This window comes from Papio anubis, chromosome 19, assembly GCF_008728515.1.
Source record: "Papio anubis isolate 15944 chromosome 19, Panubis1.0, whole genome shotgun sequence".
NCBI lineage: Eukaryota > Metazoa > Chordata > Mammalia > Primates > Cercopithecidae > Papio > Papio anubis.
The window spans coordinates 56,375,347-56,390,848 of NC_044994.1; the positions used below are offsets into that span (position 1 = coordinate 56,375,347).

Sequence of the window (15,502 nt, forward strand, 5' to 3'; positions counted from 1 at the left end):
CAGGAGGCATCATACTACTTAACTTCAAAATATCTTAAGAATCAATATTAATCAAAATGGCATGGTACTGGCATAAAAGCAGGCACATAAACAAATATAAGGGAATACAGTCCAGAAACAGATCCAGATATTTATGGTCAAATAGTTTTTAACGAAGGGCCAAGAACATTTAATGGAGAAAGGACAGTCTCTTTAATAAAAGGTTTTAAGAAAGCATATACACGTGCAGAAGAATGAAATTAGAACCGTATCTTACACCATATAAAAAATCAATTCCAAATAGATTACAGGTAAGTCTTAAAACTGTAAAATAACTAGTAGAAAATATAGGGGAAAAGCGTCATGATATTGGTTTGGGCAATAATTTTTTGGTTATGAAATCAAAGGCAACAAAAGCAAAATTAGACAAATGAGACTATGTCAAATTAAAAGGCTTCTGTACAAATAAGAGTCAGCAGAGTGAAGAGACAAATGGGAGAAAATGTCTGTAAAGCATATATCTCAAAAGAGATTAATACCCAAAACACATAAGGAACTGGAACAACTCAATAACAATAAAACAAATAACCCAATTAAAAATAGGCCAATGATCTGAACAGATATTTGTGAATAGAAAACAAGCAATGTCAATAATCATTTAAAAAATTCAAAAAAAGCCACAATGAGATATCTCACTCCTGTTAAAATGGCTTTTTGTCAAAAACACAAATGATAACAAGTGTTGACAAGAATGTTGCAGAAAAAGACTTGTTTTACTCTGTTGGTTGGATTATAAATTAGTACAGACATTATGGAAAACATCATAAAGATTCTTCAGAAAATTAGCTACAGAACTACCATATGATTTAGTAATTCCAGTTTTGAGTGTGCTTCCAAAGGAAATAAAAGCAGTTATGTTGGAAAGATATGTTTATTCTCATGTTCATTGAAGCATTATTCACAATAATCAAAATATGGAATCAACTCATGTAAGTAATAATGAATGACTGGATGAGGAAAATGTGTTATATACATGCACAGTAGAACACTTACTATTTGGCCTCTAAAAGGAAGGAAATCCTGTCAATTATGACAGCATGGGAAACCTGGAGAACATTATGTTGAGTGAAATAAGCCACGCAGAGAAAGACAAATATTGCACGATCTCTCTTATATGCGGAATCTAGAAAAGTCGAACTCATATAAATAAAGAGTAAAATTGTGGCTACCATGAGCTGGGGTGTGAGAGGGAATTGAGGAGATGTTGGTTGAAGGATACAAATTTCAGTTAAACAGGAGAAATAAGTTCAGGAGGTCTATTGTACAACATGGTGACTATAATTAATGCATTTTATTTTTGAAAATTGCCAATAGAGTAGACTTGCAGTGTTCTTACCACAAAAAATTATGTGAGGTAATGTATATATAAATTAGCTCTACTGACTCATTCTACTATATATACATATTTCAAAACAACATGTTTTACAACATAAATGTGTACAGTTGTTATTAATTAAAAATACATTAAAAACAACATTTAATGAAGAAGATTTTTTTTCACCTAAAGATGTGTGTTTTGGAGAATTCTCTTTTACCTTTTTTAAGTCAATTTTACAGAGGCATAATTCATTTAAAAAAAATTTAAGCGTATAGATTAATGATTTAAGAGTGTTTTCCAACGTGGTTGCACCTATTGTATTTCCATCAGCAGTGTGCGAGAGTTCCAGTTTCTTCACGTTATTTTCAAAACTTGCAATGGCCTAGTATTTTCAGTTTTAATTTTGGCCATCATAATTGGTACAAAGTGGCATTCCATGGGCAGGAGTTTTGAAAGCATTTAAAATGTGCATTTCTTATCAAAATTTTAATTTAGTTATGTATTTTATATCAGCAGGTACTCGTATGCTGTTTTATTCAATAGACTTTAATTCATTATTTAGAAAATCAAAACAAAACATTTGGCTTTCCCTTCAGTGTCTCTTGCAGATGGTTACAATGCAGGTGCAACTGGTTTTCTCGTGGGCCTAGAATGTATGTAAACATTTCAATTCTCCTAACAAAATATTAAGTATGCCCTCTCCTCTATAAGACTCTAATGCTTATGAACCTTTGTCTTAACATTTTCATTATTATAAAGTCCCTTCTTTTAAACTCAGAAAAATTAATAATTGTTGAAAAATACAGTCCAGTGATTCTAACAATCAGTTCTTCAAAACTATCCACTGTACCATTTTCAGCTTCACTGAATCATTAGAAATTAATTCTCACCTTTTGGAAAGAATTTGAGCTTCACGATTCCTTACAATTTATCATTTTAAAGTACACTTCAAAATCATAGATCCTGGCCCAAACTTCTGACCTCTTCATATTTCTCATAAACTCAATACCGTCCTTATTTGACCTCAGTAAGTATTGTAATGTACATCTATTCTTCAAGACTACCACATCCTTCTTTGCTTTCCTTCCCCAGCTCCATTCACTGAACAGATTGTTCATGTTATACACTCTCTGGCTAGTCTGTCAATTCCCTCCGCAACTTGACCAAGTCTCATAGTTAAGTGGTGAAACATTTGTTTCCTCTGCCTTAATCCTGGACTGCTGACTCTTGCTGAAGAAAACTTCAACCTTGTTCAAATTCTCTAAAACTTATTTTTATGAAACCAGGTAGGATTCAGTACTGACTGGGAAGAATCTGTGGGAGTAAATATGGAACCCTAAGAAAAGCTACTTTCTGGAAAATAAAAATGATCAATTCCTGATCTTTACACATACTGATATCCTTCAAGGTCAATTCTAGATTCTTCTTTCTTCTAACTTTATCCTTTCTCCCTAGGATCTTATCTTTGCTTTTAGCTACAATTACTGTACTTATCCCAATAACTCTAAAGTATTTATATTGAATATCACAAATTTAGAGTTTCAGATCATATTCTGTTTCTGAGATTTAGACTAGTATCTTCAAGTGCCTGTCAGACAAATCCATTTGAATCTTAAAAGTACCTCAAATTCAGTAAGTACAAACTTAAACCCATGATGTTTTTTTTTCTGTCAAAAACAACAACATTGGACAGGCACGGTGACTCACGCCTGTAATCCTAGCATGTTGGTAGGCCAAGAGGGGCAGATCATGAGGTCAACAGATTGAGATAATCCTTGCCAACATGATGAAACCCTGTCTCTACTGAAAATACAGAAATCAGCTGGGAGTGGTGGCACACGCCTGGAGTCCCAGCGACTCAGGAGGCTGAGGCAGGAGAATCGCTTGAACCTGGGTGGTGGAGGTTGCAAGTTAGCCATGATCATGCCATTGCACTCCAGCCTGGCGACAGAGCGAGAGTCTGTCTTAAACAACAACAGCAATAGCAACAACAGCAACAACATTTTCTTCCATGCAACCAGTTGGCTAGGTCAGAATCTTAGATGTCTTTCTGCAACTATTACTTTCTAAATAATTTCCCAGGCCATTTCTTTCTCTCCATTTCCACTCCCAATACTCTAATGGTTTCCTAATTTATATACGGTAACCACACTGTTCTTTCTTCTTATCCATTGATATTAGTGTATTTTCAAGATGCAGATATAATTTTATCCCCCTCTTTGACAAATAAACAATCAAACAATCAAAGCCTCTAATGAGCTTATCCCTTTTAGCATAAAATAGAAAGTTTCTAATGGTTTACAAGGCTCCTCAAGTTCTGAGGATCTGCCTTCTATCCCAGGCTGGTCATGAACTACTCTCTTGGTTTTGAATTTTCTTTGTATATGATTAATATATTTCTAAATTATCTTTCCTACGTATAAGTGGGACACTTCCTTTCCTGAGAGAAAAAGAAGCAAAAATGATTTAAGTAAGTCATTATTTTATTGATGATGCATTTTTATAGAATCACAAAATTTAGAAACGTAGTTAGGCGATTTGTGGTGTATCAACCACATTCAAAGAAATGGGTTTCTAGGTTGCTAAGTGTGAAGAGAAAGTATGATTTGGCTTGGTCCATTTAAAACAGGTCACAAACAGAATTACATATTTCAAATTTAGAAGATACAGTATTAAATTATTCATCGTGAGTCTTGACATTTTTCCTCACGCAGAATTCTTCTGGAAGAAATGAAGGTTTATATGTTCTTATAAAGAGAAAGAAAGAAAGGCATACTATTTCAATCATTAAATTTTGATGATGACTATGAGATTGAAAAGAAATATGAGGAAGAGAATTGTTGTTGCCAGCAATGAGTTTACTCAGAACACCTCTAGGTGAACATTTTCCAAAATGGAGTGACAGACTAATTGCATCTAAGGGATGAGAATTCAAGCAAAGAAGAGGATGCTGTTGGTCTTATTTTGCCTGATGAAGACAGGGAAAAGGGTGATTACAATGGAACTCTTCATATTAGTTAAAAGAGGTGATGTAAACCTCTGTTACTACAGCGTGCAGCTGCAGCCTCCGGCCTCTCAGTGACCTCCACAAAGGCCTTGTGTAGGACTTTAGATACCGTGAGACCGCGGGTTCTAGTCATGCCTGAGAGGTCTGCATCCCCATTGAAGAGATCCACCATTCCCATGTTTCTCAACGTCCTGAGGTCATAGCTCTTTCCACTTTGAACCCAGGCAAGTGTAAATCCACATGTGCTCTCTCATATCTCTGCAAACTTGTCCATTCCAATTTCTCAGCAGTGAGTTTCTCTTCAAGCTATACAAAATGGAAAGAAACTGATATGACTAACTATCGATCTCTAATACACCTTAACAATGAGTTGACTATGTGGAGTATCTTTTATTTTGGCAATAATGTGAAATACAGAAGGTTCATTATTAGATATTATTCTAATAGGAAAAATATGAGTCTCCGGAATATATCAATACACTGAATTATATATGCATATGTAAATATATGTATCTAAAAACGGAATAATGTTTTTATGTATATGTAATGTGTGCATATGTATGTATACAAATGTATAATACATATGTAAAATATGATTATAATATTTTGTATACAATGAACTGTATATATCATCATTTTTGTGCCAACAGCTTACTACATGTGTCAATTTTAATAGGCTCAGGTTATTTTTCTGTATGCATTATTTAGTATACATTGCAATTATCAGATATACCCTAAATCTCTATTCCTTTTATACTTCTTAGTGTATTTGTAAACTTTCTCACATTGCTATGTATTTCTCCCAGTCAAGTTTAAATTGCTGCATGTAAATATCATCAAATTGATATATTATGCATGTAACTCTAAATCAATTAATAATCAATTAAGCCTTCAGCTTGTGTCAGGGTCTCTATGCTTAAATATTTGTAATATAAAGGTGAGTAATCATTCCTCCCTTTGAATTTTTCATTATTTTGAGGAAATTTGGTCACAAGTTTTTACCTTACTTAAACTTGGTATCTTTTGAAAAGTCAGGCAGTAGAAGAGTTTGTAGATGCAAGTTTTTACCTTCTGCAGACCATTGATTTCATTCGGCAGCAGCACCAATCATGCTTAGATCTTTGCCTTGTATGGTATTTCCAGTACCTGGCCTGTACATCCTCCAGCAAGGCAAAATTAAAGGACTCATTTTGCCTCATCATCTGTACAGACTTGTGTGTATTCTGCACTAAATCAATGCATCCAACAAATACCAAGTGAGACACAAGACAAAAAAGATAGTATTATTGAGATATCAACATCCTTCTCTAAGACATAACCCAAGAATTTAATGAGTTAGAGACAAAGTTTCTTCAGGTATTTCTTACTAAATAAAGTTATAAGACTAAAACAACAAAAACAACAGACATGATAAATTTTATTTTTACTTGTACATTCCATCGTGCCAAATAAATCCTTATTAACATATTATAATATATAAACAAAATATATAGACAATACCTTGTTTGGCCAAATTTTAGCATTTTCTTTATTAAATTTATTTTGCCATTGACCCTTGAAATAGATTATGCTCACAAGAACTTTTCAGTGTGGTATCATACAATACTTCCACCAGAAGTAGGTTTTAATTTTACTTGCAAGAGAAAGAATAAAAAGAGTCTTTATACAAGGTACAAAATGGTTTGTCTGGAAGATGCTTTGCAAATGTTCGTGATCAATCATTAATTATTCACCCAAATCCTTACTTCTGAGACTCACTGACTTTGATCTTTGAATTATTAGACTCACTGACCAATGGTTCACCATATGCAGCTTTCTTCAGGCTCAGTCGATAAAGCTATCTTTGACGGAGACATCACTTGTGATAGAGAAGGAGTTTAGGTTCTCTGTGTATGAGACTCTAGTCATCTGATTTGGGAATACTGACACACTGATTTTATCTACTCTTTCAACACATCTTTCCTCTTTCTCCCTCCCTCCTCTTCCATTATTTTTCTTTTAACTATGGGGTCCTGAATCAGAGGATGAGGTCTTAACTGCTTTTAGGACAAGTGGATATGAGCTCTGTAATATGAAACACATGTCCTGTGCTGTCAGACACTACTTCCTGGGGTATCTTCCCATTCACTCATGTTGAGTTGCTGTAAGCTCTGGCTCAGTAATGAGGTGGGAGGCAGGAAAGATGTCTATGGAATGGAGGCTTTGTTAAGCTCTTTGCCCTTGATGGAGAAGACAGCTGTGATAATCCCCAGAACGGCGTTAGAGATGCGGGTCCAGGCAGCTCCAGTTCAGATGGCAAAGGATGACTTCATCGGAGTTGCTTGTTTCCACTAGTAAAGGAGAAGGGAGATGCTTTCTAATGTTTTCTTTAAATATTCATCATAAAAAAATTGGTTCTGATTCAAAGTAAAGGACATGATCTCAAATGGGCCTGAGTGGAGACAGGGGATCCACAAAGCTATTGTCATCCAGGAACATGAGCAAATAATTCTCCGGCTGTGTTTTCATCTAATTGGCTTCCCAGATTTCCTCCTTGGCTCCTCGAGGCTCTTTTATATTATTATTTGAAAACTTTATCTGGAGTGCCTTTCTTCTGTCTTCCCCTGTGCCATCTCAATCCCCACCGCTGGTCCCTCATGCAGTGTCAGGCACAGGGCTCACTCGCATAGGTTTCTCAAAGGTGTCTACCATGGGCTGCTCTCCTACCATTCGCTTGACTTTCCACCCAGGAGTTAATCTTCTTCGACTTCTTCTGAGCCTTTTGCAAAATCAACAGATTCCACACTGGTCTGGTATAATTTCTTGATGGCATCTAAATATTCCTTTGAGACATGAAGGAGGAAAGTAGGAATAAGAGTAATTTATGAACCTATATTACTAAATTTAGTTATTTATACCCTAGTGCTCTAATCCAGAACCCGAACAGATGCAGTATCTCCTGTCCATGCATATTTTTATACAGATGCCACGTAGGCAATGCAAAAGGGTAGTGTGGCTGGCCCAAAAACAGGTCACTGAAGGTCAGTGCCGGCTTACTGGATGGCGTCTTATTACTCACTCTACTACCCAACCTCCTCTTTATTACAAGATTATCCCTAAATGCACACTTCACTGATGTCTTGTCAGGGTCTGGAACACCCAGTGGGGAGAGTTGTGAAACGACAAAGCACTCCGAGTAAATTTCACTTTGGGTCGGGCCAGGCTCATCTGCCTTGCTTTCTTCATTAGGCCACTAGGGACACAGACACCAGGCTGCAGACGAAGGTGTGGGTAGGCTGAACGAAATTTACCTGTAAAAAATTGAAACGTCTTTTCTCCTCAAGAGCTTGTTGGCAATCTTTCAGCTCATATGCATCAGTGGATTTGTTTAATTCAGTCAGAAGCTTTGAAACTGGTGATGAACATTTCCTGACCTATCAACCTTCAAACGCCAAAAAGCAGAGATCACTGAATTACTGCATCGGGTGTAAATTCTAAACCTTGTGCTAAGTCTGTTAGATCAGTTCCTTGTAAGGCTGGTAGTCTCTACGGATGACCTTTTTATGCTTTTATTCCCTTGATACTTGGTGTATTTCACCTCAAATACTCTTCAAAATCTACCTTACGCTTTGACTTCTTCCCAGAAAATTTTTCCGCACTAATGTACTCCAATCTTTTTCTTCTGAACTAAAGATGCAGCACTGTCTACCACTGATTTTCTCCTTGTTGGGTTAAAGGGTTAGGTTTAGTTTCCCAGTTAAACTCTCAGCTCCTTAAGGGCAAGGACCATATTTCACTTCTAACAGCCATCAAGGATATGAGTATGTTGAAGTTTGATATCTTAAATAGATTATGCCAGGAAGCCCTGTTATACCTGTTGGTGGTATCATCTTGTAAGACACAATGACTGATCTATGGTTCTTTCCTCATGATTGTCATTCTCTGCAAGTAACAACTGTGTGTGTCAGGTAGATGGCTAAGGACTTTACATGGGTAACTCTAATTCTTTAGTTCAATTCGGGTGAAAATAAGAAAGCTCAGAGAATGGAAAATAAACCTCTTTATAGAGACGTAAATTAGAAATGCCACGTTTTGAACCTAAGCCTGTTAAATCTAGAAACTTCTACTTTCCAGGAAGCATTTTGCACTATTAAGTCTCTAAACCAATATATTCCATAGAAATCATTTTCCAAAATATACTTGGACTTGTGCCTATTCCTCTTAATCTCATTAATGACTCAATTAAAATTAAAGTATTTTTGTAACATTTTTGTGATTAGTATAATTATAGCTATTTTATAATAACAATAACATTTATTATGACTTTTTATGGGCAGGGCACTGTTATAAATATTTGCATGTATTTGCATGTATTGAGTCAGATTTTTTATTACCCCTACTTTTCTGGGATGAGGTCACTGGGACTCTGAGCAGTTGTGTCATGCTCCTGTTCACCATTTGTGAAGAGCAAAGCTGGAGTTTGAACCTAGCCTATATCCTGATCCAGACCTATGCTCTGAAGCACAGGGCTAACTGTCTTCAGTAACTAACGAGGAATAATACTATGTGCCATGAAATACAACCCATTCCAGTATGTTCCATCTTTTCATCCAGGCTTTCCCTAAGAATGTACCTTTACTTACTTCTGTGAAGTTCCAGGTTTAAACTATGACCTGCTCAGGGATCTAAAGCTGAACCAGTGCTCTGTGACTAATGCGGATGTGTTGCAGCTTTTTCTGTGGTGTGTTCTCTACTTGATCGGCGAAGAACCTGGAAGAGACATGAAGCTGACAAGAAAACTTTATCAAAGATCTGTTTAAGTTAAGCGGGTTCACAGTTACGTGAAATCTCCTGCTCAGCCCCCCAGGCACGCATCAGGCCACCACATCTATTACCATCTGCATGCAAGCCGCCGAACCAGAGAAGCTGCAACAGGACGGGCGAAGAAGCTGATAATTTCCACCTTGTTAATTTGTTGTGCAGTAAGGTTTCGGCCCCTAAGAGGACCATCCCCAATGCTGTTGCGATGCTGATAGGGGAATAGAAGGTGTTGTTCTTTTGTGATTTTCTGAACTGTTGGAACAGATCGAACATGAACTTGGTGTTGGCTTCACTGAGTGAATTCATGGTGAACTCGATGTGATCTGGACTCTTGGAAAAGCATCAGATTCCTGTCAGAATGACTTTAATAAATGCAGTGGTATTTTGTAGTATGATTTTCTTAAAGAAATGACATATCTGGGTTGTGAGATTTTGACATTTAAAGTTTTTCTTTTCTTATTTTTAGCATTTCAATCTTTCTACAATGTGCTTATATTGAACATATTAATGTCCTAATTAAGAGGCTCACAAAATTACTGTTTTTAAAGACTATTGCAAATAAGTAATAGACCCTCTTTATCTTTCCTTCATTGCTGGTTACACTGGGGCCAGGTAGGAAGGCTTTATAATGAATGCTAACAGGAGACCTCTGTGGATCACATCCAACCAGCTCTTAAGATGTGTTCCTGACGTCTCCTTCAAGGCTCTATGGCTGCAAGGCACTCTCCCTCTGTGTTCCTAAAAGTGCACTTGGTTTACTTGGAATGAAACAATTTAGATAAAGGACAAATCAGATGAAACAGATATTTTAATTTTGCCCTGGCAGAATAAGTAAAATATAATCAGGCAGAATGCAGGAGATGCATAATATAGAACACAGTGTCATTATTATTCTCAAAAATAATTCATGTTATTAAGCTGGAGTGGCTTGAAGCACTTACCTGTGTTCCTAGAGGAAGGAGACGTGGGCAGAGAGCCTGTTTGTGGAATGAAGGGTGAGATCCTGAATTTATGCCTCTCCTCTTGCTGCCTCTCCCTCTGTGGTTAGCATTTGAAGTTACTCAACTTTAGATTTCACAAGCAGGCTAACACTCACCTTTGTAAGTATGAAAATTTATGACAAAGGACATGATTACTGTTCTAACATTGTACTTCCTTTTTAATCTATAGGGAAAAAATAAAAATGCAAATCAGCAATCACTGGCTCATTTGAAATACCTGTAGGTGCCTTTCTAATATAAATGAGAATAAGGTTAGAATTTCAATTTCCCCTCATTTGTTTCAACTCCATCCCTTTGTATTCTACTCCAGCTGTAAAACAAACAAACAAACAAAAAAACCAAAAAAAAAAAAAAAAAGAACAAAAAAACCCCACTATTCTTTTCTTGGATGTTGCATTGTCTTTTAGGCATACTTTGAATACCAAACAACTACAAAGCTTACATTTCCTGTTTTTCAGTTCTGAAAGTTTTTGTTATCCCATGAATTTCTTAGTAATTATCTGTATAACAAGGAATATAGTGCTAATTCTAAGTCCAAAGAGATACTGAAGAAGTATACCTCAGTATCTCATAGCATACTATGAAGAACAGGATTCTATTGCCTTCTCCTGAATGCTCTGCCTTGGCAGTGATCCTACAGTCAACTCCCGTGCCCCTTACAACCATCCCAGATGTTTTCGGTTGCATAGAGTCAGTGAGAAAGTTATTTACCTTGCTGAGTGATATGGTTTGGCTGTGTTCCCCCCCCAAATCTCAACTTGAATTGTATCTACCAGAATTTCCACATGCTGTTGGAGGGACCCAGGTGGAGGTAATTGAATCACGGGCACCTGTCTTTCCTGTGCCATTGTTTCCAGAGCCTTGTACTTCATTCTTCCCTTTCTTGAGACCCTGGAAATCAGGAATCCGCCTCCTGTTTCTATGGATTTGCCTATTCTAAACATTTCATATAAATGGAATCATACAGTATGTCCTTTTGTGACTGGCTTCTTTGATCTAGTATTGTTTTCAAGGTTTGTCCATGTTGTTGCGTGGATCAGTACATCATTCCTTTTTGTGGTCGAATAATATTCCATTGTATGAATACACCACATTTTCTTCATGCATAAGTTGATGGACATTTGTGTTGTTTCCATCCTTTTACTATTATGAATAATGGTGCTCTGACCTTTCATGTACATTTTGTCTGCATGGCATATGTCTTCCTTTCTTTTGAGTATAAACCTATGAATGAAACCGCTGGGTCATATGGTAACTCTAGGTTAACATTTTGAGGAAATGCCAGACTCTTCTCCATAGAATTCTACACAAGTGTGCATTCCAACCTACTGTGAATAGAGTTCTGATTTCTCCACATCCTCCCCAACACTTGGTATTGTCATGGGCCCTTTTTAACACCAGCAGTGAGTTTGTTTTCTCAGCACATCACAAAATCAAGGGAGAATCATCTACAACAAGGTTCCAGAAATACATAGGATGGAAGTAGGGGCTGGACGGGAGAAAGGAAGCTGTGTTTCCAATCTGAACGTTTCTCACCTGCCTGTTTCCCCAACCTCCAAGACATACTCTTCCTAGGTCTCCTGTATCAATACATATGTTTCGAGTCTCTGAATGAGATTGGGAGGCATAAGTTCCCTGATTTAAGTTGGGGAATAGACTAATGGGGTGTTGATGAACTAAAAAGTCCAAAGATAGAAGAAAAAGAAACAAGAGAAAATATACGAGATGAAGAATTCCAAAAATGAATAATGGTCTTCTCAGCTGAGTCTGCATCCAGGGCCATGAGATGAAAATGGACCTTCCTCTACACGGAGTAGGATGGGTTTACCTGGGTACCAAAGAGAAGGAATCTAACATCTCCTAGGACAGAAGCAAGAAGCTCAACCCTGGGAATGGAGGGGAAAAAAACAGGATAACAAGCTGAGACAAACTGGGGTTACAGGGGACATATCTATGGAAGAGAATTTCATACTATGGCTAAATCTTCTGAGATGCTGAGGTTTGTCATGAAGGTTGAACTTGAGGAAAGGTACTAACTGAAAATGACCAGGAGTTTGCTTAAATTTAGAGAAAGCTTGGATGAATTCAAATGAGAAATCACGTCAGGCATCAGACATTTTTCTTCTGTTCCTAAAAAGTACTCCTGGTATGTGATGGGCAGGCTAGACAGGACATATCCTGATGTGAGAGATGGGACATATCCTGATGTCGTATATTGCCATATAGAGAACTCAGGAATTCCAAGAAGTTGTTTCATGTGAACACTTGCCAAGTTATGTCTCTCACTATTTCATAAACATATGCCAACTTCATTGGCTCCAGGAATCCAGAAATTAAAAACAAATCCTCAATGGGAAATTACACTTTCAGGAAATATCCTGTCATTACTAATGCCTTTATAGATTGGTTGAGAAATATCTCCTAGACTTTTCTGGACCTCACTTCCTTCTGAAGGTTGTAAAGTTTTCTCAGCGTTCTTAACTTACAAATGAAAGAACATTTATTTATTGTTTCTTACCTATGTAAGAACTGTAGTTACATATGAGACTATTTCCTTCTCTTCTTTTCAAACCTTACTGGAGTTGTTTTCCCCTCATGAAAACTAAACAAGGAAAGCTAGTTAATCTTGTTCTCAGGTTGTTCAAAATATACATATCTATATCTGTAGAGAGATCCTTGGGAATACAGTAGTTGGCATATATTCTGTTATTTGATGCTTGAAAAATCTCCTCCACTGACCAGTTTCCCTATAGATAAGCACAAGCACATAGTTAAGAAACAATAAATAAAATGTTCTCTATAATTTGTAACTTAACACAGCTGAGAAAACTTTACAGCCTTCATAAGGAAGTGAGGTCCAGGAAAATCTAGGAGATGTTTCTTAACCAATCTATAAAGGCATTAGGAATGACAGGAGATTTCCTGAAAGTGTAATTTCCCATTGATAATTTGTTTTTAATTTCTGGATTCTGGAGCCAATGAAGTTGACGTATGTTTATGAAATGCCAAGAGACATAAGTTGGCAAGTGTTCATATGCAAAAACTTCTTGGAATTCCTGAGTTCTCTGTCACAATATATGACATCAGGATATGTCCCATGTCACACATCAGGATATGTCCTATCTAGCTTCCCTATCACACACCAGGAGCAGTTTTTAGGAACAGAAAAAAATGCCTGAAATGATTTCTCATTTGAATTCATCCAAGCTTTCTCTAAATTTAAGCCAACTCCTGGTCATTTTCAGTTAGTACCTTTCCTCAAGTTCCACCTTCATGACAAACCTCAGCATCTCAGAAGATTTAACCATAGTCTGAAATTCTCTTCCATAGGTAGGTCCCCTGTAGCCCCAGTTTATCTCAGCTTGTTATCCTGCTTTTTTTCCCTCCATTCCCAGGCTGAGCTTCTTGCTTCTGTCTTATGAGATGTTAGATTCCTTCTCTTTGGTACCCAGGTAAACCCATCTTAATCCATATAGAGGAAGGTCCATGTTTGTCTTATAGCCCTGGATGCAGATTTAGCTGAGAAGACCATTATTCATTTTTGGAATTCTTCATCTCATATATTTCCTCTTGTTTCTTTTTCTTCTATCTTTGGACCTTTTAGTCATCAACACCTCATTAGTCTATTCCCCAACCTAAATCAGGGACCTTATACCTCCCAATCTCATTCAGAGATTCAAAACATATGTATTGATACAGGAGACCTAAGAACAGCATGTCTTGGAGGTTGGGGAACAGGCAGGTGAGAAACGTTCAGATTAGAAACACAGCTTCCTTTCTCCCGTCCAGCCCCTACTTCCATCCTATGTATTTCTGGAACCTTGTTGTAGATGAATCTCCCTTGATTTTGTGATGTGCTGAGAAAACAAACTCACTGCTGGTGTTAAAAAGAGCCCATGACAATACCAAGTGTTGGGGAGGATGTGGAGAAATCAGAACTCTATTCATGGTAGGTTGGAATGCACACTTGTGTAGAATTCTATGGAGAAGAGTCTGGCATTTTCTCAAAATGTTAACCTAGAGTTACCATATGACCCAGCGGTTTCATTTATAGGTTTATACTCAAAAGAAATGAAGACATATGCCATGCAAAAAAAAAAATGTTCACGAAAGGTCAGAGCATCATCATTCATAATAGTAAAAAGATGGAAACAGCACAAATGTCCATCTAGTTATGAACAAAGAAAATGTGGTCTATTCATACCATGGAATATTATTCGGCCACAAAAAGGAATGACGTGCTGATCCATGCAAGGACATGGACAAACCTTGACAATAATACTAGATGAAAGAAGCCAGTCACAGAAGGACAAATACTGTATGATTCTATTTATATGAAATGTTTAGAATTGGCAAATCCATAGAAACAAGAGGTAGATTTGTGGTTTCCAGGGTCTCGAGAGAGGGAAGAATGAAGTACAAGGTTTCTTTTGGAAGTAGTGAAATTATTGTGGAATGAGATGATGATGGTGATAGCACAACTTTGTGAATGTACTAAAAATCATTGAATTGTACAGTTGAAAATGGTGAACCTGATGGTATATAAATTACATGTTAATAAAAAGGGGAGTTCACAAAAGAAAACCAGCCCTCTATTCTGGTGGTCAGGGAGATATTGGATTAAATGGCCTTGGACAACAACCCTCTCTCTGGCCACAGACATTCTTCAGATTACAAGATATTCCAGGGAAAACACTGGAATGAGTCTGAAGCCAGGTGCTAAATAGTAGGACCACTGAGCAATGTTGTGATCCTGACAGTTCAAACAACTTCTTTTTCTGCTTCATTTTTAAATGAAAAATTTAAAAACTGCCATTCAAAATGGCCCGTTTGTTTCAATTGTTCTTCTCAGTGTTAGCCTGTTAACTCAGTGTATTAGTCTGTTTTCATGCTGCTGATAAAGACATACCCAAGACTGGCAAGAGAAAGAGGCTTAATTGGACTTACACTTCCATGTGATTGGAGAGGCCTCCGAATCATGGTGGGAGGCAAAAGTTATTCTTACATGGTGGCAGCAAGAGAAAATGAGGAAGAAGCAAAAGAAAAAAACCCCTGATAAACCCATCAGATCTCCTGAGACTTATTAGACCATTTCCAGAATAAAGACAGAAAAGACCGTCCCCAAAGGATTCAGTTACTCACATGGTCCTCTCCTAACAACATGGGAATTCTGGTAGATACACCAAGGATCAGTGGGGACAGCAAACCGTATCAGCCTAGCAAGGTAGATAATCCTTTCTACTGACTCTATCCAACAAAGAAAAACATCCGGGATGGTTGAAAGGGCATGAGATTACTGTGATCATTTCAGTATATTCAGTAGGAAAGCAATAGAAT

At 37.1% G+C, this 15,502-nt stretch overlaps 1 pseudogene; it reads right to left on the bottom strand.

The window, feature by feature from the left end:
- Positions 1 to 4,288: 4,288 nt before the first annotated feature.
- Positions 4,289 to 15,192, bottom strand: LOC116268487 (annotated as a pseudogene).
- Positions 15,193 to 15,502: the final 310 nt, after the last annotated feature.